At 37.3% G+C, this 27,892-nt stretch overlaps 1 long non-coding RNA gene across 2 annotated transcripts in view; it reads right to left on the reverse strand.

Annotated features, from left to right (window-relative positions):
- Nucleotides 1-27,892, reverse strand: part of LOC115484174 (uncharacterized) — a 102,510-nt gene that overhangs the window by 40,845 nt on the left and 33,773 nt on the right. For both annotated transcript variants that reach the window (XR_003944906.2, XR_007778459.1), the window contains exon 5: nucleotides 23,064-23,241. This is a non-coding gene — a long non-coding RNA (uncharacterized LOC115484174). The remainder of the gene's footprint in view (nucleotides 1-23,063; nucleotides 23,242-27,892) is intronic.

Genomic DNA, 27,892 nt, shown 5'->3' on the forward strand with positions numbered 1-27,892 from the left:
TGTAAAATGGTTAGACTACAGCTGGCATATTCTCAAATGTGTGATATCCAGGAGAAAGGTACTTATTGTTATATTTTTCAGACACTGACACAGTAAAATAATTTGAATTATTTAAAAGGAGATTTTTTAAAAGCACTTTAAGCATATTGGAGTCCTTGCATAAAAGAAATATACTTAAATATTTTGAAATAAAATACAAAGAACATCAGGTAGAATTGGTAGATTTTTGAACAACTGTTTCATCTATCAGCTCACACATGCAAAGAGTTGTAGCCATGATGCCATATGGTATATCCACCACTAAAATTTGATGTCCAAATTGATTCATATCTGGTTTATTGGACATAATTACCATTGCTACCCAATCTTTTGTATAGATAAAATCTGGTTGGAAAGATGGTGCTTTAAATGTCTGACAGCTAGGATATGCTAACATTGAATAAATAGAATAATGACGCAAGAAAAATTATTTTAAACCATACAGGTGTCAGTAATTCTATTGTTACCTTGTCATGCAACCATCCTCAGAAAATCACATTAAATTTAGTCTTTGGTTGAAGTCACTCACCTGCCCTGAGCTATATTGCTCAACTGAACCTGAGTGCAGAAGCTGACCCCAACAGAATATTTGATTCTTTTTCTGAAAGGACAAGTCTCTGAAAGCAAAGGATATAAAACAAGAAAGAAAATAAAGTCACTGGAACGTGACATCATGTGGAGCTACCCAGGTGAAGTTTGAACCAAGAACAATTTCAAGTGCATCTGTGTAGTAAATACAAGCTAGTGTGTCTAATCTAGACCTACTACTCAGAGGAGAAAGCTACTCTTGTGATATCCATAAATAAATTAACAGGCTTAATATATTTATGGATATCACAAAAATTCCTTAATATGAAAAAGAACCTCAGGACATACACCTTAATTTTTCTTTTCAAATAGGTTTTCTTTTTTCAAACAAACTGAAAGTCAATAATATCATGCTTAAAGGCCATTATTAAATTTTTAGCTCAATCATGAAAGAAATGCTAAATCTATAATAAAATTCATCCATTTTGATCAGCATAATTACCAACTATGAAAATAATAATGAGTCAAATTTGAAGATGTAACCTTACACATCTCATCACATTAGGTTCTACAGCTGAGTTAAACACCATCACAGCTTCCACTATATTTACTATAAATCACTCATATTATAAAAGCACATTTAATTTAGAGTGGGATAAGTAATTAATAAAATATTTCAATTAATTAAAACACTCTCTGTAGGCAGACAGCAAATTACATTGCAACTCAAAATATTAAAAGACATTTTTCAAGGAATTAAATGTGACTATTTTGAACATGATCTGTTCTTACTGGGCAGAAAAAAACACAATCATCAAGGGGCTTCATTCACACAAATGTTTATCTATTGACAACATTAATATGTTTAAAAATTAAATTACTCAATTCCACATCTCCTGTGTCATCAAATATTACAGTGATTTTTTTCTGATGAAATTTGGTATTTTGCTACCAAATTTGAGCATGCAAACATTTGCAAAGTGAACACAAAAGAAGTTCTAGCCGGGCTTAGACATGGCAGCAGAAGTGCAGACATGGTGTTCTTACCCCATTCAGCCCAAGCAGTGCAGAGCACGAGGACCTTCTCCTCTGTGTGCAGAGCAAAACCAGCTCCTGTCCCAAACGCTGCCAAAGCCACACTGACACATCTACAGCCTTTCACACTCATTGGGGTTTAACATCACTTAAAACAGATTGTTTTCACCTGTGCCTCCTTGTGTTTGCACCTGCAGGGGAGACACAGGTGAAACCTATTAACAAAGTGAAAGAGTGAAATCCTGATTGAACAAAAGTATCTCAATCGCTGGTAAGACACAGGGCAGGAACCCACACCCACACCTATCCAACCCCTCCAGTTTTGTTGTATCCTGAATTTTAGTTGCCACATTATTACTTAACCTGTGATTTTAATACCAGTATTGCCATCATCCTGAATATAACTCTACAAGTAATCTCCCATTCACTACGAGAATATATTTTTATGTAAAAAAACACAGATGTCAGGTGAAAGTTCTATATAACAACAACAGTTGATGGAAATTACTTACTGCTATTTTAAGCAAAAATCCACCCTTTGCAGGATATCCAAACCAGATATTTCTGGAAGTAGCCATATTATATATGACACTCAAATCACAAAATCATACTGTTTTCCATTTCAGGTTTTCTGTCACAGGATAATTTGGGAGGACGTATAAATTTGGCAAGCTTCAGCTCTAATATAAATATGCAAATAATAGACCCAGCATTTTGTCACTATCTGCAGATTCAGAGTCCTAGCTCAGACAGGTGAACTTCCCTGAAATACAATCTCCCTCTGCCACACTGACAGATTTTCATCAGATTTCATGTCCAAGAGCATCTTTGTCATTTCCAGTTAAGTTTCAATTTCATTTCTCATCTTGATGGACTGTGGAAACAACATTCTGGGAGAAGGGGTGGGGGGTTGGTATCATGAAGACCAAATTACACTTGCTGATTTTTCTGCTTTGTCTGTTGATCTAAATAAACATATAGGTATTCTCAAATATCAATTTGAAATACAAGTTAAATCTCTTCAAAATTTTTATACTAAATCTATTCATACAGTCAGTGGAGCCATTTTGTAATAGGAGAGTCAGAGAGACTTTTCAACTGATTAATATCTTGTTTAGACAAATACATATAAAATAAAGAGGCTTTAAAGGAAACAGTGTGAATCTACATCCAAAAGACAACAGAGAAGCAAAACCCGAAATACTCAGGTACCTCCAGGGGTATCTGAAGTTCATACATGAGTACCTTTTCAACGTGGAAATTCTGCATTACACAATTCTGCAGATTGTTTCCAGGCTGGGCAAAGTGGTGCAGACCTTTGGCTAAGTCAGCCACCCTCTGAGTGAGTGGAATTGAGTCTCTCTTACTGTGCAATTGCATACAGGCAATCCAGAGGAGCTGGTAAGTTCAGGGTCAATAATTAGAAAACGTGATCAGAAAAGTAATGGGCTGGTACCCCCATCAGGACCCTTCTCTCCCAAAAAATAAGAAGGAACTTACCCTTGCCCTGTTGGGTGTGGAATTGCTCCCTAGCCTTATGGATCAGGCAGTCTTTCCTGCATCCTAACATTCCTAAACTCCCTCTCCTCTCACTGCCATCATGACACACATGACACAAGGTTGCTGACAGGCTGTTTTACTCTCTGTTCAGCTACAAATTATCTCTCCCCACTTTCAAACCTGAATCCTATAACCCACTGGAACTGTGGTGCCTGTAATCAGCATTGGGAGCATACAGGGTTTACATTAGATAGCAATGATGCTTAATTCTGACTTCAGAAAAACACTTATACTCTATTCCATGGGATTTAAGGTAATTCTCTATAATCAGTCTAGTTCCCTGAAATTATAGGTTATACATTATAAACTGTACACTCAGTAAACTGCTCAGAAAACATATTTCCCAAATATTAAGCTTAATCCTCAGAAGACAAATGTTTTAATGGACCTGGTAAATAATTTTTATGAATAAGCCACATGAAAGACATTGTAATGGGCCAAATAAATAAAGGCCTAGTTACTCTGTTCCTCAATAATCCTGAAAAACACTCTCTATATCCTACAGAGCAAATCACAAGGGATTTGACTTGGAGACCCACAGAGAAAGGTAGGAAGTGAATTAAATGGGCAATGTTATCCATCAGTGATAAGAATAATGAAGCCTCATGAATATGTAAGCTATTGAGTTTTTAGACTAGTAAAGTTCATAGTTCATTTTGCTTATTCACAGCCTGCAAGTTCCTAGCTGGGCACGTTGTGTCTGTATGGAAATTAAAACTAAATATTAAATAATTGACATTTTCATTCAAAAACTATTTTTCCAAGTAAAAACCAAACACAATAAGAACTATGAGGTTTCAATTGTTACTCATTAATTGAGTCTGACTCTCTTGAGGTCTCAAGGAGCATTGAATTATTTGCATAATTAAATTTTGCTATCCATATTGTTTAAAGATTTTCTATGTAACTTAAGCTCTATTAGAAAGTAAAACTTTGTTTCATTAAGAGTGTGGGTAAAATAAAATAACAACCAAAAAAATTAAATAAGACAGTCCTAGAAAATTACATCAGTTGAGGAGTTACAAGTCTGGCACAAAACAAAGTTAAGTACAATCTCTAATTTGTGAATACAGAAGATGACTCTCAAAACAAGAAAAACTTTTTTCTCCAATTCCAGAGCATGGGCAACTTGCATCTTTTGCAATTATGCAAAATCCTATAAATCTGCTCACTGACATCAAATTAAGTTACCATTATCTCAATTTACCCACCAGAAAAAGCAAAGCTATGCATTATTAACATCTTGAAACACAAGTGCCAGCTAATGAAATTTGCTCACTGAGTCAATGGCAGAGCTGACTGGAGAGCCCAAACACCACCCAAGGGAAGCCAGCCACTCTGGAGCAGGGAATTCAGTGGGAGATATGTCTTACAAAATCTGTTCTTTACAGAAGAGAAACAAATTGACCAGCTGTACATGAAGCTTGTCCATATTCATAGAGATGCGATTGTCATTTTCTTTTGCTCCTTCCCACAATTCATTTTAACCTGCAGCTCTTCCTTACAGACACAAACTCACACAAAACAACCTTACATAGAGAACAGCCTCTTTCCAAGAACTATTCCAGCAGTACTTGTAGCTCTAAGACTTTAGGCAAGGCCTTCCATGTGTGTAGTTAATTAATAAGAAACACTGCTTTTAATATAACAGGAACTGTATATGCTGCATAAACTGAGTCATGTAAGTCATATTCACAAGACCAAGTAGCAGATGGTAAAACCAGATTGTCCTCTTCCTTCACATTTCCATCACATCTAATATAGTGAAGCTTTTACTCCAAGCAAGGTGTTTAGGAGGGAATTGAATACAAATTAAGTAACTCTTTAAACCAGCATAAGGTAAAGGCTAAATTTCATAAGGGACATACATAACACTTTGTAAAAACTAAAAAAAAAAAAAATAAAAATCTCATCTATTTTTCCATTGTTTTTCATTTAAAAAAAAAGCAGCAAATGTCTTGAGCCAAAACAAAATAACAGAACAAGTGAAACCTCTCCTAGTTGCACACATAGATATTAGTAGAGGAAAATACAGCATAATAACTAGATATACCCCTTATATAACATAAGTCCTACAGGCTTTAAAAACCTGCTACTGAAATCCCAAGTGCTTGTACTAAAGTAGGTGATCTATGACCCTTGTTTCCAGACATGCTTAAACATTGATCTGTTCAGCACAAGCCTCACGGTGAAAAAAAGAAATCAATTTTCAGTTTCAATGAAGGAAGCAGTTTGGTAAAGATTCATGAGCTTCACATATAATAATCTAAAAATCAAAGTTGTATGAATGAGGATCCACTCCCTTAAGCATCCTTCATGCAGTGAATGATGCCATTTGATAGTTATTTAGTGGTTTTAGTAATCAAGAGCAGTTACTTCAAAAGGATGCACTTGTGGGAGCAGTGTCCCATAAACCAGCACAGGGAGCTGCATTTCCATCCTGGGATGGACTGCACCAAGTTGGAGCATTTCATTTAAGGTCCCAGTGCCTCTCTGCACCTTCAGAGTGGAAAAGGTGTGTGGGTCAGCCAGGGGCCTGACCTGCCCTCCCTGCACTAGGATTTTTATGCTGTACAAGATGCAAAACATGCAGTTTCCCAATAGCAGTGAGTGCCAGTGCAGTGAGACAGGTGATGCAATTTTGAATGATCTCATTTTTAAGTGCATTGCAGCTCCAAGGCTGGACTAACCCAGGAGTTGACATGAGCAGGGAAGCCTCTGCATGCACAATGTTTTGTAGGTGTGCAAGACACTGCCCTGCTTTGAAGGACTTTCTTGTGTAAACTATCCAATTTGGAAATGTGAAATTTTTTTGTGTCCCAACAGCAGAACTTTTATGGGGAAAACAAAGTTGAAAGAAAAACTTTAAATCCAAAACTATAAATTCAGTAAAACTGCTTTTAGATGCTCAGTGATTTCCACAGTATTGCTGAAGTTAAGAGTTGTTTGTTTTTATTCTTACTGGCTCACAGATCTAGAGTGGAAGCCCATCTCTACCCTGCTTGTCACATACAATCAGTGCCCAGGTTGGGTTTCCAGCACCTTTCAGTTATAATTTTCAGGCAAAATCTCAAGGCAATGAGGCTGCACAGATAAAGTGCAAACTCTGCACCAAGACAGTGGAGTCAAGTGCCGTAACATGGACTTAAAGAGCATCCAGTGTGATTTAAGCCAGGAAAATAAAAACCAGATTTTAACCATCTGATTGATTTGTCATTTTGAAAAATTACTACTTTTTGCCCAAATGACAATTTAATATAGAGTGGGACTCCAGATCTATATAAATTATTCATACAATAACAGATAAACCACAGTCAGCACACTAATTAAAAGGAAAATCTTTGAGATTTTTCTAGACCTGGATATTCTAGGCAAACAACTTCAGTTAATTTTGTCTGCAAAACAGAGACAAGATTTATCTTGCTATAAAAATTAATCTTCTGTAAACAGGCTTCAGTCTACCTGTCCTCTGACATATAAATATATCTTTTGCATAAATATTTAGAGATTCATTCCAACCAGGAATGAAGAAAAAACCTTGAAAATGTCTTTTGTGACTAAGGTTTTGGATGAGAAAGATAAAATAAAAAGAAATATAACTCTAAAGTATCAAAATAGAAAAAAAAGAAAAAATACAACTCTAAAGTATCAAAACAGCCTGCAAGTATTCACTCTTTTGGTTCTTACCACCATTTCACCTGAAGTAATTGACTACTGCACTTGCTTTGCTGAAGCCTCCTTTAAATTCAGGCCTTTGTTCTCCCATTTTTACTACCATTAAACAAGCCTGACTGGCAGCCTAAGCAGAAGGTCCTGCTTCATGGATTCTGTCATTTGTAATATTCTCTCAATAAGTACTTGTGTTGCAACTGATGTCATCCTTTCACCACCTTACTTGGTAACAGGGACATCTCCTCAGAATAGATTTCTGTCACGATGCCCCATTATTGCTGATTTTCCAGGCAATAACATAATGAGTCAAACAGGTAATAAGAAGAACTGTTTCTACAGCTATTTTTTTATCTTATTTATCAAAGTATTATACTCTGCCTTCAATTAGAAGAGAAATAAATAAATTAGTCAGAACTTTACTTAGAAGAAAATCAATTGTTTTTAGGTTTGTTTTACCTCCTCTGTCTCTAATCCTATCTTAGAACTTGAAATTTTTCTCCATGCAGTTTCCTAGTATAGCTTGTAAAGTTCAGAAATCTGAAACTCAGGCTATTTCAGCCACAAGAAATTCAGACCTGTCAATCAGAAACTATTAATGACAAAACCTTATATTATTGTGAGTTTGAGCAGATACATTACCAAGAATGCAATACTTTTGAGAGACCTGAGACTGATCAATCAAGAGTGTGAAAACCTAATCTTCTGTAAATGGAGTTCCATATAAATTAACTCTATGTCAAATTGGCAAAGAATGGGTCACTGTACCTGGAGCACAGGTGCACTGAAGGAAATGCCTTGGAAGCTGTCCAGCATTACACAATCTGCTCCGTCTGCAGCTCCCAACAAAGCACTGTGAGCTGCTCTGGTGCATGGACAAGGTGCCTTTCATTTGTATCATCAAAATCTCCATAAACCTTCAGCTGCTGAAGAAAGTTTTATTCAAAACCAGGCCTGCACAGGCTGGTCAGCTAAACAATTTTACCTTTTTTTTTGCAGGCTCACTGCTTCATCAAAGCTCAGGGAGAAAATTATGTAAAATCCAAAGGCTATTTGAGGTTCAATTTATTTAAATTTCAACACACAAAAGATAATTTTAAAAATGAGAACTCCCTGCATTTGACAGAGAATGAAGGTATTGGTTTGTAGCTCCTAAAAAACTGAAGCCTGAAGGACCAATCTCACACAGAGTTAATTAGACACTGCAAAGGTAAGCAAAGACCCGGGAATTTACTATTCAATGCCAGTATTCCAATTGGAAGAGTTCAATGTATTTGACAGCCAGCCCAGCAAGTTCACAGTGGGACATTTTTGGACACACAGAGGAGTCTACGTGACCAACATTGCAACCATTTTGTAGGGGACAAATATGGGCCTGGAAAAGCTCCCCACAGAGAGCTGCAGTTCTGTGGAATTGATAGAGGCCACTCTGCTAACACACATTCCTTGCTTCCTGCACACATGCTGATGGATGGGCCTGAAAGGATGGAGATGTGCAGTGTGAGCAGATATCCATCATTTCCACTGGATCCTTTAGCACAGATCCCTTAAGGTTGAGCTGACAAATATTACAGTCACCAGTGGCACTTAACTGCCATGGAGATGGAGTTTCTGCACAGCACCCAATACCTGTGAGATTTAGAGGCAAGCCTGTTGAAGGGAGACAGAAATTGTCTGTCCCTTGACAGGGCAGCAAGAAAAGAGCTCCATGGGGGAAATGGAATTACCATGGACTTTTACTCTCTGAGTTTTCATAGTGCAATCTGAGAACAGTAATAATGATTTCCTTCCAGTTTATTACTAAGCTGACAAGCCTCCTCAACATCCAGCTGCGATGGCCATTGTACAGATGGGGACATTGAAGTGCAGGAAATTAAAAGTCATATTTCAAAAATGTCTCAAATTTCATTACTTGGTTTCCAGAGGGGTTCTTTTTTGAGACAAATCTAGAGCTTACTCTCAGTAGTAATTGGTAGAAAAAGCAGGAGTTCAATTCTCTTGAAACCAGCAAATGGCTTATATGAGATAGCTGTAAAGCATGGGCAACCTAAAAATGAAGGTTGCACTTGAAAACTTCACTTACTTTCCAGAGTCCAGTGTTAAATTAATGAGTGAGAATAGTTTTACTTCCCATATTTTCTGTATATAAAGCTGAAATGGCTGTCCAGAGAGTAAATAATAGAGAAGATTTCAGTAACACCCTTTCCTGGCACAGATGCATCACCCAGGTAGGACAAGCAGAATCTGTTTGTTCTCTTTGGTTAAAGTTTGTCACCATTTCTGAGAGAGGCAGACACACATCCACCAGGCTAAGTTAAAAGCCTTGCACTCTAAAGTTATAATTATTTTCTAACAATTTCCAAACCATCTGGGCATTCCTTGCTCTCAGCAGAGCAGAAAAGCTTTTCCACAGCTGGAAATGCTCAGTATGGTTATCACCTCTCTCAGGTGATGTGACACAAATTCAGTTTGTGGTATATGTAGTGCTGTCAGAGTCAATATTTTGATATCTCCAGAGAAGAATACAGGGTTCTTTAAGTGCCAAGAGAAACCCCAGCTATCTAAGGAGTAGATCACTGAAAGTCTGTGGGAGGTTTTACATTTGCACCTGTCAACACAAAATTCCATCACAGGAGAGGCTGGGATGGTAACTCAGCACCAGCTTTGCATTGCTAGGATTTTTATATCAGATTAAGACCAGGAGCCAGTAATGGAACAGGAGAGTTTTGTTCCTCTCAATGGAGAATTTTCTTGCTGAAAAACCCTTTTGAAGGGATATCACTGACATTCATTACATTGCTAAAGGTTAGTAGGTTGTTTTCTTTGATACTGTAATCATTTCAATGGCTGATTTCCATAGGCCAGATGGCATTCCTCATGCTCTTATTTCTCAGAAATAATATCTACTCCAAACAAAGAGACCAAACTCTCCTTATTTCAGCCATCCCATAATATCTTTAATTTTTTTCTTGTCCTGAGTGTATTGCAAATATGTCATTCTATTTCTGAACTGCATGAAGTTATACAGAAATATTACATTTAGAAAAATTCTAGAAAATGGAATTGTTTTCCTTTGCGTATTTCTAAAAGTATTTTGAAATGGAAACTTTCAGCACTGAAACACAGAAACTGCTATTTACAATAGTAGAGGGAGCAGTGTTTCTGACCCTCTGTAAACTTTAGGCAACTTAGTAACTGCTGGTTTGCATGTGATTTGTTTCCAAAATCAAGGGGGAAAAAACAGCCAGGCAAAAGAACCAAGCATCTAGCATTACATACTTCAAGAGGGAAGACAGGGAGTGTTTCATTAACAAAGTTATATTTTTATTTTTACAGGACTATTCACAGCCTCTCCTGGGGTATAATTAATTACTGGAAGATTGTGCCACCATGTATTTTACAACTAAATATTTCATTTGCTTTTATTAATTGATCCTGAGGCTTTTTATGCTATTTAGATGTGGGTCCTGTGGCCTTTTAGACCAAAACCAGATGGATGAACTCCGGGGTAGAGAAACTAAGAGCATTATCCATGTTACTTTTCATTGCAGTGACCATGTGGAGGGTTCCTACAACATGTCAATTCTTTAAAAAAGAAGAATATGAGAAATTGCATCAAAATTAATGCACAGGAACAGGAAAGAAATTATAAAAAGTAGGGGGAAATCACTTGGATGAGAAAAATTTCCTAGAAAAGATTAAAAGAAAAAAAAAAAGAAGAAACTTATTATGAGGATTTCGACATGTTTCCTCTCAGAACAGTAGAAAGGAGAATTCTCTGTGTTAAAATCCAGAGAACACAATTTCAGTTCTAGAGAGAGGCAAGAGAAGGGAAGTATGGGGCAGAAGATGAGGACAAACACCTGCTGAGAAAGCAGAGAAAGCTACAAACATAGGAGGTTTGCAGGGAGTGCCTTGCCATGCGGAAGCCAAGTACCGTTTATTCCTGGTGCACAGCTAAACTGTAAGGAAGTTCAAGTATGGCCAGATACATTTTAGAGACATAAAACCAAAAGGAATAATTAAATCAATGTATAGGAAATGGGTCCATTAGTTGCTTTTACATATACCAGTCCCTCTACAACTGTCAGCTCAGGAAGACCAAGCTGGTTTCCAGAAGAGTGGTTTAAAGTTGGGAACAAACTGAGCTTCCAGTGTGAATAATAGACTGCTTGTGCTCCTCACACTGATAATGCCTGGCCTTGCCATATGGGGCACATATGCACAATGAAAGATTGCTGATAGCACAGAATGTCATTCTAACTAAATCTGCTTTATGTAAAACTTCATCTGGTATTTCTGATTAAAGTATTATTAAATATTTCTTTTCAATCTAAGATATATAATTAGCAAGTCTTGCTCTCCACAGATCTTAAAACACAAGACAACTATACATGTAATAAATCAATTCTGGTCAGCTCCCATCCAGGTGACTTTGTCTTAAATGCCTGCAAGCTGAAGCACAATGCCTTAAAAAGAGCAAATAGTTGTAACATCAGCTAGAACTCTTTCCAGTGCAAGTTCCAAAACTCAAAAATCCCATTTAATAAACTTGAAAGAGACTCTATATCAAATAGTTCCTTGAATTCCCTCCTGATGCGAAGATGAGACATAATGCATAACTTTCAAATTATACAATTGCTTCACCTTTCCCTCATTTGCATTACTTCTGTGCTTAGTTAGGAAGTTGAAACTTAAAACTAAAAATAGAGAAAAATCTTGACTTTACTCTTTTTCCCCTGAATAAAACCTCTCTTGTATAATCAGCCTATTTTTCCAGATATTTATTTTAATAGAGAAGTTGCTTCTTTTTGGGTTTGTGTTATTTTTTGTATTATTTTGATTTAATACAATATTTCTTTAATCCAATGTACTTTGTAACTTCTTTCTTCTGAAATTAAAAATAAAACTATTAAAAAAAAACCCACAAGAATTTTAAAGTAGCCATCTCCCCAAAAAACCTTTTCCTTCTTTCCCTTCCTAATGTATAATAGTAAAAACATCTCTGCCAAGAATACTACATTTCAAGTTGAAAACACTGGGAAAAAATCTTACTGGAAGCCAGCAATGCAGTGGATTTGAAAACAAAAGAAACAAAACAGAATGGCAGTTATTAATTATTAATCATCATCAATAAAATGTACTAGCATTAAAAAAGGTACAAAGCAAAAGGTTAATATCCATATTACAATATTTATAATGCCCGTGGCTGATAATAGACACTGAAGGAATCAATCAAATAGGCAATGGGGTCACAGACATCAACAACATGCTCATAAAAACAAATTCTGAAAGCAAGGTATATGCCAGGTGCCTTACATAGGTAATACAAATATCAATTCATAAAATTAATACCTGCTTCTGAATTTTTATGCTACATTTAAAAGAGAACAGAATTGCATGGCTTCTAATGAAAGAAGATGCATGGCAGCATCTGGAAAAATTTAATAGCTTCAAGTCAACAGGCACAGAAAATTAGCTGAGAAGCTGTCTGAACTACTATGAATTTCTTTACAAGCCTAAAAATCTAAGGAAACTCCAAGTACAAAATGTTCTCAGTGTTACTACAGTGTTGTAAGCAGTAAAAGTTGTGGCTGGGGAATTGGAAACTGGTCATCCTTCTGCAAATCCTGGAACAGATAACTTGTACTGGGCAATAGAGATTCAAATACCATCAATGCCAGTCAGCAGTCAAAAATAATACTGGATGTTTTCCTAGCAAGTCAGTCCTGTTAAAAATCTGCTCTCTTTTCAAGAAGTTGCACAGCAGTTTGATAAACACAGATGTGTCAGTGCAGTCCACCTGGACTCCTCCAAGCTACCTGGCTTAAAACTAGAATCTTGCTTGGAGGATTGAAAATAGAGTATTTATTAATTTTTAAACTTTCTGAAGCAACCTCAGACATCAAGCACTAATGTCAAGCCACAAACATTAGGAGACACTCATTCCAAGAGAAATCAACATACAAAGAGAGTTTGGAAATACACTGCACAAAACATAGTAATGGAAAGAAAGGCAATAGCAGAAGCTGCCTACACACCCAGGAAATTACTTGTTTTTCAGAAAAAATGTGTTGTTTTTCAATTTAACTTGATGTCCTGTTTCATTAATAAAGACACCCCTGAATATTCATTTTCATGGGAACACTTTGCCTGCTGTTGAATATGCAACACATCATTCTGCCTTTCTAGCTGGAACTGTCTCCATAAGCCTCAACTTTCATCTGTTTTATTGGCCTCCTTCTGTTATTCAAACACCAGGAGTAAAGATAGTTTAATACTGCCACAATTTGTGGTGTCAGTCTGCAAAAACTATGTTACTATTCTAGAACAACCCAGGAACACAGCTATAATGGGAAAATAATAACCCACCAGGCTCAAGGTACAGACACATTCAGCAGATGCTAAGTAATATCATCAGCTTCTAAAAGTCAGCATCTGCACAGAAGCAGCAAAAGATCCATGTCCTCTTTTCGATTCCTCAGAATATTTTAGGTGGCAGTGATTTATTTCCTTTCACATATTCGAGCTTTTTGCACTCTCACGTTACATATTAACATTTCAATAAAAATACAATAAAAACTCAGAGTCTGAATTTGATGGATGAGGATGCAGAGAAGGGTGAAAACGTGAATGTAAATGTGCCTTTGTGCTAATCTGGCCCTGAACAACCAATTTAAAGGAGTATGGTTCAAAATTGTGAAAAGAAATTTCAATAGAACTAAGTATCTCTGACACTTCAGAAAATATATTCTTTATTGTCAGTGGGAAACGTAGCTATTTCCTGTGTAATGTAACTGTCCAAAGAATACCATTCATTAATCCCAATAGAATATGACAATGACAAACTGAACATTTATTCAAATACAATTTGCACTCCTTGTCTTTTTAAAAGTAAATATGTATTTTGGTGCTCTTACAAACAGAATTTATTCCCAGACCACCAGTATGTTGGAAAATATATTTTCTTCCAGAAATCTCTATCATTATTTTAACAGCTTTCAAAAACATTGAATCCAACTCAGACCTGCAGCCCAAGTTCTGCAGCTTCTTACTCTGAATGCATTGAAATTGCAATAATAATCATGTTATTGCTAAATGAAAGGCATAGGGTCACATTATATTAATGCTACCAGCTTTAGTGTTCAGACTTTTTGCACTATTTAATGCTTCTAACTTTATACTTATAATTAAATAATTTTCATCAAATTACTCCTTCACACAAAAAGCATAGTAGCACAAAACCTGATACAAATATATTTAGCCTGAATAGGAAGTTATTGCATGACATCAATAAAACTCATATCTTTGGATTACTGAAAATTATTGTAAAATATATATTAAAAATAAATTTAATTTTAAGATAATACTGTTGTTTTCTTTGATCTCTCACGATACAAATAAGCAATTAACATGCACATCATTTTTTAAAGAAAAAGGACTCCTTCTGTTGGATAAGAAGGCATTTGGGGTCATGCTGGCAACCAGAAAGTGGAATGCAAGGTCTGGAATTCTGCTGCAGCTGCTGTGGGCACAAAGGTGATGCAGAAGAAATTGTCAATAACTCTGAGTGCTGACTGTGTGTTTTCAGATTTATATTTATAGTATTTTACTGTTAAAGGAACAAAAATATATCTTGATTTCTAATACACTTTGTTACCCCCCCAGATTAGGGTCTTTGCCTGTGATTTAAGTCTTTGAAATTCTTTAAATGAGATTTATATTGATTGAAATCTACCAAACTGAAAGTAGACTGTGCAGAACCTAAAACAGCTTACATAAAGCTTGAGAAACCAAAGAAATCCACAAATGATAGAATTAAGAAACAATGGTTGAACATAGATAGAACGAGATCTGAAACAGCACTAGTAAGATTATATCAGTTTACAATGCATTTTATCAAATGCAAGTAATGTTAGAACTAACGTGGTATTTTTCTTCAAATTAGATTTGCTTTGTAGATTTCCTCAGGAGCCAGTTAAATCTGAAGAAAATCAGTTGGCTAAATTTAAGTTAAAAACATTTAAAGCAGCAAATCCTGGGTCTAATACATGTCAGAGTGGATAAATTCAAAGCTAGAGGCTCCCAATCTTCCAGCATGGCTTTAGCTTTGACTGATTCTAACAAAACACATACACAGAGTGAAAGGCATCAAGCCTGAACACACCGGGTCATTTCTACTATTTGGACATCTATTATTCAAAGTACAACATGTATCAAAAACAAAGTTAATCTTTCAGATAGATAGCTGTTGCTTTTTTAAATGTGTAAGCATTTAAAGCTATCAAACAAGTCAAGTAAAAGCACAGACAGTAAAATACATGGTCAAAACATCAGTGTCTCATACATCCATGTTATTATCTAACTTTCATTAAAACTAAATTAAAGCGAAACTTTTCTTCTCAGTATAAGCAATACTAATAGTCCTCAGCCTGTCTATTTTTACAATAGTTTTTCCCAGAAGAAAATGGGTTGGGTTGGGGTTTTTTTCTAATGAGAAATACATTATTTCAACTCAAATTAATTTAGAATTGATTGATGGGGAAATTAAACCTTGGACAGAAAGCAATTGTGGAGGTTTTTTTAGCCAATAGGGAAGCACTGTACAAAATTATGGTGTGCAGAGACAGCTGTTGCTATGGAAACTGTTTTGCAACCTTAAATGTAACAGCAAGTACCAGGTGTCTGCTGTAATGAGGCTGTAAGGTAATTACAAATTGTAAATAAAGTTTGCTGGCAAACTGGTGTAGCAATAAGGGTGGATTTAACCCAGGTATGATCTCGACACCTAAAGGACAAACTGTCTCTGGGTGACATGCTGGGGAGAAGCTGCAATTTGGTGGTGCCCAGCACAAAGCTCACAAGCACCTGGCACTGCTGGGCAGGTGCTCCCAGCCCCAGTGCCAGAGGAAGGACCCAAGCTGGGCTGTACAGCAGGAGTTACAGAGCAGAGTGCATGGCCAGCAAAGGACACATCTCTGGGACAAACAAGACACAGCACAGCCACCAGGCTCGCCTTGGGTCACTCCCCAAGCTGGAAAAACCACAGCCCCACAGCAAAGCTAAAGGGAAAGGGAAGTGCCTGCATTTGAAGGAGCCCAGCTGCAAAGGCCATTCCCCTGCTACAAACACACATCTCCTTCCTGCACTGACTCAGTTTCTTCACAATGCTCAGAAATAGTAACAGATTGTCTCCCCCTCTATCCTGACAGTATTAGATATCAAAATTACCACCTGCTTTCCTGGGTCATTTAAGAAGACTATGGTACATTTATTCCTGCATTAAAATAATGGACTTCCATTTCCAAAGCACCAGTTCTTACAATGCACTTTAGTAACTGGCACTATGGAAGTTACTCACATCACCATTGCTGAGTCAGAGCCCAAATCTGGCATTGTTGAGAAGTCAATTGAATTTTCTCCAGATTATGTCATTTTTGGTAGATAAATCTCTACAAACTTTGCATCAAATAAGATTCTAAAAAGTTTCTCTTCTGAAATTTATCTGTGTTTCTACCAGACGCTTGGATTTCTTAGGTCCTTGGGCTTCTCTCAGTGCTCAGAAATTCTGACCAGGTACATGGTAACAGACTCATCTCAGAGCCACCTCCAGGGGAAGAAAACTGTTGCTTGGGGTTTAGTTGCTGTCTGGAGTTAAACCATGACACCGCAAAACTGACTTTATCTCTGCCAAGGGCATCCTGCTCTAGGAAATGAGAATGAAGGGAAGCTCAGTCCCACCTGTCTGCACACAGCAGAACAACTGCCCCTGGAACCAGCCTGGGGATGACTCCTCACATGCCAGCAGTTACAATCTCCTGGGCTTGCTCAGGCATTTCTAAGCCAATATAAAATTAATAATTTGACCTGGAAAGAAATTCTTTGTAAAAAACAAAACCACTTAAAACTTATGCAAGAGAAAATTCTGTTCTTCAACATAGATTTTCCCAGCATTCCCACTTGTTATAGGGAGTCTCTGGTTGCTGCCTGATGAAATTTGTTTCTCATTATAACCACAGGAACTCCAAACCCCTGAAATTTGCATTTACTGCAGTGCACGTGACTATTTTGGATCAGTTAGTGCATGTTGGAGAAGCCCTGGAAGTCATGCCTTGCATTCCAGGCATGACATCAATGAATTTGACTAGAGCTTTACAACACGATATCAGAAAGTCAAGTAATGGTAACCATGACAAAGAGCCAACCCTAAAAAAACCAAAAGCACATTCATATGTCCCTGTAGTGCTGGGGGGTTGGAAGGAAGGGAGGAAGAGCTGCAGTTGAGCATAGTCATTTATCTCAATTATTGTCTGCTTTTCCTAAATCAGTTTTGACAAGAATTACATTTCATAATACCCATTATTCTCTCAGCCTTGTTGGGTTTGGCTCACTCTCTCTCCATATTAACAAGTTCATTGATGTCTCCCTAAACCACATCTCCTGCTATCACTGCTGAAGAACAAACCCTGGGCTGGGGGGACCATCAACACCCACATGTTGTGTTCTCACAAAAGGGCCACAACTGATGTTTTTGCCCTTGAGCATGGAGCACCCCTGAGGGAAGATGTTTGTTCCTCTGGGTCCCAGGCCCAGCCAGAAGACCTTATCTGCATATGATTCATATGATTTTAACAGTGCAAAAACATCCAGCAATTGAAAAAAAGGCAGGAACAGCACAGAGGTGACTTCTTCCTAGGGAATTTTCTTGAAAGATGAAAAAATGGTGTTCAAATTGTGCTGTAAGTTGTTAAAAATAGTACCTTACTTCAAATACATGATGACCCTTTATTGCTATCTTTGCTCTTAGTGGAGTTATGGGATTCATAAACTAATGCATATCTGATTTCTTGCACACACTAAGAACATAAAAATTATGTTTTCAATATTGGTAATTGACAGAACTCTAACCTAAAGAGAATTACATTAATGAGGCTACTTTACTAAATGAGACAACATACCTTTGTACTGTAATGCTATCAGGAACACAGCAATAGAGAAACTTTGATCTCACAATTGGGAAAATAGCATTTAAAAAAAGGTTTTGATTCCTTCTTTTTCTTTTGCAAAAAAGAAACATATCTCAGCACAGTGCATATACCACCATGAATATTAAACCTTTGTTCAATGCAGCTATTACATTTGTTCTCTTTCTCTGTCTTTCAATCTCTTACCTTGTGGAGGTCCATTCTGAAATAAAAATACTGACAACAACCATTCCACAAATTGCCTTGCCTTTAACCTGATATTTTTGAAAAGAGAAAAGCTAGATCCTTGTCTTAACCTTCGTATACTTTAAGCATTGAAGCCTTACTAAGATCAGAACATCTTCAATGACAAATAATTTCTTTCTTTATTTAACCTCTACAGGGAAGAGCCTTTTTCTTACCATTTAGTTTTTCATGTTGAGAGGCTAGAACAGGAGAATACGCATAGCTTTATGTCCAGCTGGTAGGAACATCAATTTCTCCTTTTAACTACATCAGGTATCATGCTCCAATGAATGAGAGTGAAAAGACTTTTCATTTATTGGAAAGTTTTCCATTTGTTTTATCTATTGATATTTCAATAGATCTCCATTGTTTTACTTCCAAAATATTGTCACTAAAGAAGAACAAATTATGGCTGGCCCTGTCTTTGCTTCAATGCCTTTCAGAGGGAGAAAGTGTAATTCAGTGCATCAAGAGTTTTGGGACAGAATGATATTGATCAAAATTATTTCTATCAAATAATTAAGTTGAGCAATTTATCAAGAATGCAGATACTCTAGAATAACTATAATAAAAAGTGAGATGGCCACCTGAGAGACCAAAACTGATAGCAAGTAACATATTGGAAGCACTAAATATCACAATGTTCAAATACATCAGGAAGATTAAAAGGGACTTACAGAAGGAAGATTATGACCTAATTCTTTTCCTCTTCACTAGTGAAGTGGTAAATATAACAATGAACTGCAACAGAGAAGTAGCAGAACCTCTGGAAAGAATCCGATGCTGCTCTACACAAAAAAAAACTACCACTTACAAGGACAGAGGTCATCAGCCAGAAAAAGAAACTTTGAGGAGCATTAAGGACAGAAATTTTCCTGGAGCAGAAAATAAAACCATTAACTGTATCTATGTTGAACATGGCTAATGTGACACCAAAACCACTTTCCTTTATGTGTATAAGCAATGATACCAAATGATACCAATAGTTCTGCAAAAGAAACAGCTTCGTTATTCAGAAGATGTCTTCTGTATAGTTCATAAGCCGTGTTTCAACATTTTTGTAGTGCAAATTATACATTCAAAATTATCAAAATTATTATGAATGGAGAGGACAAATTTCTCAGCTGCTTGCAATCGCACTTTCCTGTGCCCTCATTAGCTCTTGTGAGCCTGTGCAAGATACTTTTGGAAAGATTACACGGTTCAATATCTGGCCTTTCCCTTGGGACATTTCTGTCACTTAGTTATGAGGCAATTCTCATAATTAAATTCACCAGAAGACACTCAGATTTGTGTGTCTCAACCCATATAAATTTAAAAAATATATATAGGAAACATTGCAGCATTCTGTGTGTCCTCCAGCTTCTTATTCCTCTTGGTTCCCTTTCTGTACTTCAGAGTTCTCTCCTACTCTTAAAGGCTCCCACATGGATGTCAGTTTTCCCCCAAACAGTCCAGCATCTACACATCCTAGACATTCACTGGTTCATCAGCTGCAGTTTGATTTATATTTTATTTTAGTACTATAGTTTTTAAAACCATTTCCTCAATGTGAACAAGTTTTTCCTATTATTTCCAGAGGAAGAGAAGTCAGTTCAAGGGAAAACTTGCAAAGTACAGTAAGCAAAATGTTTTCAAAATCAGAGCATCAGGCAGAACTGCTTCTTGTGGACAACATGACAATAAAACTCTAACATGTAAACCCAAATAAATCTATTTCCATAGTACTGCATCCTTAACAGGACACTCTGTATAAAGCAGCACATTTCACAGCCCTGCCCTTGTCACATTCCTACCTTATTATGTCACACTACTTAGACTTGCTGAATTTTATTATAAAACAAAAATATCCAAAAGCATATGCATACAGAACCATCAATTTCCCTCTCATGAACGATGGTTCTCACGATTGTTATTCATGATTCCAGGCAGTTGAACACCAAGATGTGTCTAAAAATCCATATCCATATTCACCAATCACAGCAAAAAGACCCCAGAAATTATCCTGAATTGGTTTTGGTGAGTCAACGAGTTCATAGCATTTCATGTAGCAGAAAATTCTGGTTCACTAGTAATTGTCACAAGGTTCCTGAACTATGAAGCTGGAAAGAGAATTAAGCGTAATCTGGAAACTCCAGATAAACCAGATGAATACTTTCAGTTATATGTCTGACCTCTAGTTTGCTTACTGTCTCCAGAACTGGAAGTTAATGGCAATGGCATGGATGACAAATAGTGCCCTGTATTATTTTACCTGCTAATCTAAGTCCATTGAAGCCAATTAGTTAAAATAATATTAATTTGCTCCAAGGCTTTTATCACTTCACCCTTGTCTTTTTTAATAAATCAAACATTATTAAAAAGAGAATTCAATAAAGTTAGTTATACTTGGGATATATGTGATAACACACAAGTTGGCTCTTTCACTTACAAAATGCATGACACCATGACAACCAATGGAATAAAATAAAATTCAAGGAATGACATTTGATTTTTTAAATTTGCTAAGTCTATAAAAGATTTCATGCACCTCCCCAGACAGTGGTACACAGACTGAAAATTCTTCCACTACTTAAATTAACACAATAAAGTATAAGATTATGACTGAAAAACTGTAAAGTACAACTGAAACACTATTAGCAAATTATTTGTTCAGTGATTATAAAAATATAAACTAATCTATTAGTTTCCCATGAAATAGAGAGAAAAAAATGTACATCTGAAAAAAATCATGAAAAAGACACAAATTCATCAAATCTGCTGCAATTATGACTATCCCAAACCATTGGCTGCTGGGCAGAAGTGGCTCCCCTGCAATTCCTAATGGTCATGAAAAGGTTAAATGCCTTCAACTGCTACTTCTAAGTTTTAGTGATATTTTCCACTTCAGCTCTTTTTAACAGTCTTAAACTCTAGGAGATCAATGGAAAGGGGAAGAATCAAACACTAGGTCTTTGACCCAAACTGCTTGCAGGTGGTTAGGATATCAGAAGCTTGCAATGATGGGCACATTGCCATTCTTTTCAAAGAGTACCTAACAATGAAAGTTGGATGGCACTCAGAGCTCTCACAAGAAAGTTCTGTGTGAGGAGTTCAATTCTGCAGTTAGAAGTGCCACAGTCAGCACTGCCCCGGGGGCGGGCAGGGAGGGAGAGCTTCAGGAGGCTTTGTGCTGCGGTGAACAGCGAGCAGTGTGGTACCTCCCCCAGACACACCAGCTCATTAGTCAGCTCAGCAAAGCAGCGCTGTTTTAAAGTTCAGTGAGTCTGAGCAATGGTCCAAACAGTGTGGAGTCACCACAACTAGAAAGAAAGATGACCTGATGCAACCACGCCTAGACAACCTCTCCAAGTTCAGAACCCCAGTGGCTCAGCCCCTGGACAAGGTAATTGCTCTGCCAAGTGGCTGAACAGCAGCCAAGGGCTGCAGCCTCTCCTGCACAGGGGCTCACTGGATCTCTGCAGCTCTGAGCATCTTCACCCAAGCGCTCCTGACAGCTGTCAACTGGCTTTCTTAACTTACAGGAACAACTGGAAGTTGGATTTGCTTTGCTCTTTCAATGTGTAACTTCTAGCAATGCTTTCATTGAAGATCTTTCAATAATAATCATTGTAGGTTTCCTTCCCTTAGCCCACAGCCTGAGATTTCTTCAGAGATTTTCATCTCTATTTTCATTAACAACCTCCACTGGGAACATAAATTTTTAGTAAATCTGCTCTGCAAAGAGGGTATGGACCTGCAACACTTTCCTCCTACATATCTAAAACATTTTCATGCCAGACACAAAAAAATATTATTAGAAGTATAGTAACACATTTATCTGAATACTTTCTGTTTCCTACAGCTATTTTTTCCACTTACAAAATGTTTTTTCCACTCCAACAATTCCACAAAGATCCAATTAACTCCATTTAGCAATTACTACTTCCTCGACCTTTCTGACTTGCATTAACGTCTCCTGGTTTAGTTTGCATTTTCATATGCTAAAACACCTAGGAGGTATGCAGTAGTGGCTATAAATTGTCATTTCCAAATATTGTTTCTCTGACCTTTTTGTCTCATATTTTTGCCAAAGTTCCCTCTCAGGGGAGCCAAATGACAATTTTGTCAGTAGTTTTTGGATACACTCTCTTCTCTCCTTTACACTCTTCTGTTTTTCATATAGGAAAAATTTCATTGAGCTTTTCCAGTTAAATTATACATCTTCCTTTTGTTAAGAACAAGTTCTCCCACGCAGCTACCAAACTATAGCTTAAATATATTTATTGTACACAACCTCACACTTCGCTCTTTTCCCCCCTTCTGCTGTCTTTCTAGCCTTTTTGACCCTGTTTATTAATGTTCAGTAAGAAGTAATAGACTCACCTGCAGTATTTTAATTTCTATAAATAGAGACTCTTCATGTATGCCAATTTTTTTATAATGTTCCTTCCTTTGTTTTATAAGAAAAAACACTTCAGATTTTAACATACAAGTGCCTTCGGCCTGAAGTGCACAGAGAAATGGGTGAAAATCGCTATCCCTCCAATTCTTGCAAGATCTTGTGTGAGAAAAAGACCTGAAAGCCATATCTTGCAATTACAAGTTCACTGCTTTAGAAATATATAACACATATAAAACCTTGAAATAAACCAGTGTTTTCAGCTGCAAGCACTTACTAATTTTTTCTGACTTCAGCACAATAAAATGTAACAATGAAATATTCTTGAATAAGAGCTCAAAACCAAAGGAGTAACATTATTTGCAACTGTTTATACACAGAGTAATAGAGCAGAACTCCTGCAAACTTAAGCATCAAAACACATCCCCACTATAAAGCTCCACTACACAGAGTCATCTGTTTTAGTGGGAAGCTTATTCAACATTTGAGGCATAAAGGAGTCATCAGTTTTAACTTGATTGGAACAGTCTCTGGAAGCAGCAGTCAGAAATAAGTGCTGTAGGTGATCCTGGGTAGAATTGAGGTGAGAATGAGAATGCTTACAGGTTTAGCCTGAAAGAGTTGAGTGAGGATTTACTTACCTATTCCCTTGTTCTTTTAGGACTCCATTAATGCAGGAACACTCACACAAAGAGCTGCAAAACATTTCGGTCCAACCAAGGAGGGCACTCATCCAACAGAGGTTTGTGTGTGAACCTGAGGGTTTAGTCTGGTGATCTGTGGACCCCTGGCAGGGGCTCTGCAATACTTATAAAAGATCTGCAATAGGAGCAGAAAGCCCATTTTCAGTAGGTTTAAACTTGCAATACAAGAAACTAAACTCAACCTATAGTGGTCCATAAGTGAAAAAACGTTGAAAGTTACATACACATCAGGCAAGGCTCTGCTGTAGGTTACAATCAATCAAATATAACCCTTTTTCCATTAATATCATGGCTGTAATCTAGGAGATGATAAATCAGAATTTGCCTATAAAATTGTTTTGATTTTTGTCAATACGTACTGAGAAGTTCAAGTGACATCAAGTGAGTTAGCCACATCATAACCTCTATTACATTTAGAGGTTATGATGTGGCTAACTCACATCATAATACATTTATTTAAATTTATAAGTGCTCTGCAGGATGAACACTGATGAAATTGCCATGTTTGCCATGCTGCTTAGGGGGAAAAAAAGAGGTTACAGCAAATAAGATCGATAATACTTTTCTTTAAAGCTCTGCAGCTGGCAGTCTAATCTGGAAAAAAGTCACAACAAATGTTTGAGATATTCTGCAGTTTTATTTTGTCTTCAAACCTCCAATCTAAGTAAAAACCTGCACAATTTGGAATGTGTTTAAAATTGCTTCTACTACTCTTCAGAGAGCAAGTTTTCCCATAGAACAATACAGACTAATGGATAATGGCCTTTTTTCAGTAAGACAGCACATCAAGTCTATTGGTAGAAGATTCTTCAGGAAATTCAGATTTGACTTCCCACCTCATCTGATCAACAAATATAGCAGGATGACAGTTTACTGATCCACATTCACTCTAGAAAATACCAGAATGGATTTAAACTTTCTACAAAATCAATTTAAGAATACTTTATAAAGAAGGCAACTTCCATATTTCGTCAATTTTGCAAGGCTTTTAAATTCACATATGTTTATTGGTCAATTTTTTTTTACAATTTCTGATCTCAAATCCTACAGTAGTGAAATAATCTGAATAGGAATCTTCCACAAAACCAGAGATGTTAAAAGGGTTTATGCTAGTGATTCATAGAAATGTTCCTTTTATTGAAGGAGCAAATAACCAACAAGATCTCCTGGAATACATCAAGAGATGACGTTCTGCCTAAGGAGTAAAGCCTGAGTCTTTGACATTTTCTCATCATTAAGATTTCATAAGGCCATTTGTAAAAGTCAGGGACACCAGTCCTTGCATGCTGGCTCAACTCCAATTTTTGCAATTACTGCCTAACAGCTTAAATTCCCCTATGACTTTGAAATATCTTCCTGTTCCTTGTATAAAATCCCTACCACATTTTTATTTGAGAATTTATCTGCTTTTTGTGGTTCAGACTTGTACACCCTGACTTCTAAATCAAAATTAACTTTACTGTTCTGTACCCATCTCACTACTGGAAAGGCCACAATGTCTCTTGATGCATAACATGCTTTCATTTCTCTCTAAACTGTGGCCCATGAAGCACCAGCAAAACCAGAAGGTGCTCTCAGTCACACTCAAATGGTTTCCATCAAAGAAATGGGTTAAATTTACTAATGGTTCAGTCCAGGGAAGCAGGACCCTAAATTGCTGGTCAAAGAAACCATGAAGAAAGCAAAGACTTTGAAGTCTGAAGTTTAATTCCTAGAGTGGGAAGGCATAGAGAGAAGCCCTACTTATAGGATGTGAACTGCAAGTACCATTGTTACAGAGCAATTTTTTGGTTTTGTTTTTTCCTTCAAGCTTTATGAGTTCCTGTTGTTCTTTTGAGATTTGTGTTTCCTCTGCCCATCCTTCCAGTTTCCTTCACACAGTTGTTTTAAAAATCCATGTACAGTGACAGGCCTTGCGAGTGGTACAGAGAGTTTTGGAATCAAAATACTGAACTCTCCCACCCTACAACAAAAAAACATGCAAGCTTGGATATAATTCTATTTGTCAGACTTGTGGGGCTTTTGGGGTTTTAATACCATATTTTATGAAAATAACACCTGTCACACTTGTCACACAGAATTCTGCAAAAGGGAGAATACCCAGGAAACATGATGAAATTCTTCTTTCCCCTTTGACTCTACCACAGACAAGGCCTGGATAATCCCCACATGCTGCTGAATTTCACTGTAAGGTTTTAATTTGCAGACAGTGAAATTGGACTTGCTTAGATTTGCTGCAAACCACTCTACTGAAACACTTCTGCTTAGATCTCAAATTCACTTTCTCCACATAGCAATAACCCTGCAAGAGCCCTTTCATTCATGAATGTGAAATGGTCAGCTAATCTCTAGCACCTCTGTGAAGGAAAGAAATGATATACAGATAAAAGTAAAAACATTAAAGATTACACTCAACTGCTTTGAATACTTTCTCACAGCATTCTTCTGTCTTCTCTGCAGTCAACAGAACTACTCCCAGCACAAGACAGGGTCTGAGCTTGAGGCAATTCTACACGGCTGGCCAAGGTCACACAGCACATCTGTGACCAAAATGGGCAGACAGCCCAAACCTCTTCTGACTCCTGCCTCCCATGCCTCCTCTCACAATGACATTCAAAAACTTCAGAGCTCTTTAAAATATTGATACAGTACATTAATTTCTAAAATATTTGGGATAATGTATATTGTCCAATGGTATGCATACAAAATAGAAGTCACAGCAAGGAGAAAGGCCATTCACAGGGGGCACTGGATTTAGAAGCTGTATCACTGCTTAGCTACAAATGGCTCTGTGTCACAGTTATGCTAATACCAGAGAGCTTGGCAAGGCCATTTGAGCAAAAGAAGTGAATTCAGTGCAGACAGCATGTTTATGGCAGGGTCCATGCAGCCCTTCCAGGAGCCAGGTAAACACACCCAGGCCCACAGACAGAATGGCTGCAGAACACCACTCAAGAGCCTCCCTTCAGCCACACATTATAGTGTTCTCCTTGACTCACTATTTCCTTGGATGTATATAGCCAATAAGATTTATAAAGAAAAATTATTATATAATTCTTTAAATGCTCCTTCTTGAATGCACACTTTGGAGTTATCTAATGCTAGAGCCATACTAACTTGTTCCCCTTGAAATGTCATTTTGTATCTATTGCAGTCTGATGCTTTGGCTGATGACCAGATGCTCCTTGCCAGCTGCATCCACAGTTTGCATCTTAGTTTTCACCTTTTAACTTGAGTCTTCGTCTGCAACCATAACCTCAAGCAATGTTTTTCTATGACACACAGTGCTGAAATAATATTGGGATTTCTTGCAAATTTCTTCCTGGTATAATTATGTCCCATAGCCCTCTGCCTTTGGTGCTTTTAGACAGCAATACCAAGTGAAGAACACTGCAGGCAGAATCATAACAGCCCAGACACCTCCTTCTGCTAACTGCAGGCAAGAGGGAAAGAGCTCATAAACAATGAGTGCCTGCTAAGCCAAAGTTATTGTGAAAAGCTTTTTATTCCCACTGCTGAAAGATAAGTGATTCTGGCATTCTCTTGAGAATATTAACAGCTAAAAAACAACACCAAGAAACCTGTCAAAACAGCTGACTTAAACAATTTCTGCAAAACAAGTCACCTCTCTCCACAGCTCCTTGAGCTGGTAGCAAGTGCAAAGAACTTTTCCCATTTTTGACAGCTAAAGTTGCTACAAAGTAAAACACAAGGAACATTACACTCAACATTTCTCTAAAGGCTGCCATATGGAAAGGCATCGAGCTCTTATCTTCCATGGACTTTCCAGGAGCTTCCATCTTTTGGAAGAGATGTGTGGGAGAGGGCATCTCCAGAAAGGATTACCTGAGATCACCTTAGCTGCTCTGAGCATGCTGCTCATGGGATTGTGCATCCCATTCTCCCTGTCAGCTCCACAAGGTGAAGACAGTACCATCCACCCCATGCCCCCACACCAGCACTAAAGAATTTTTCATATTCTAAGACAGTCTCACTCAAGGACCTTGTTGCTAGAAGATATTTTCTTCTGTAGTTTTACACAGGTGATGAGTTTCCCTCTGAAACTCCCTTATAAAGGTACAGACTGCCTCAGTCATGATTTTGTTTCTATCTCTGATATTGTATTCCAACATATAGACCAGAAAAAAAGACAGTATTTCCATGGCTTAGCCAGCAGTACTGACAGAACAATGAGTAACTGAAAGAACACTGGTATAGTCTTGTTAAGTTGATTTATAAAGGTAATTGCTGCTAATCAATTATGTAGTGAATTAGACACCCCCACAACCAGGCTCAGTGAAGGCCCCTTTATTATCTGTGGTGTTTGCAGCAAACGGCACCAGCACTACGTGTTCCTCAGTGCCATTAGTACAGCTTTACATCCTCTTGGCTTTCATAAAACAAAAGCTATCATGTCAGCACCTCTGTGAACCTGCCAACAGCATAGTGAGTGAGCTTGCAGTGCCAGGAGTTAAGAGAAAATCCTCACAAAGACTGCAGGCAGAGCTCGCATCAGCCGTGCTGCAGCTCACTGGGTGTCTCCCTTGGTTACAACAGTTTATTTCAGAAAATTGTCAATGGAGATAATCCAGATAGCCCCACCTCATGTGTCAAAAGGAAGGGTATCTAAAAAAAGCCCAACATAATACTCTTATCTAAGTACGAAGCTAAAATAATTGTACCCATCTCAGCATTATTCAAAACACAAAAGAATCAAAGGTTTACGAAATTAAAACTGACTCTGATTTCATTCTTTTCTACAGAAT

The sequence above is a fragment of the Serinus canaria genome, chromosome 10 (assembly GCF_022539315.1).
Source record: "Serinus canaria isolate serCan28SL12 chromosome 10, serCan2020, whole genome shotgun sequence".
NCBI classification, from domain to species: domain Eukaryota; kingdom Metazoa; phylum Chordata; class Aves; order Passeriformes; family Fringillidae; genus Serinus; species Serinus canaria.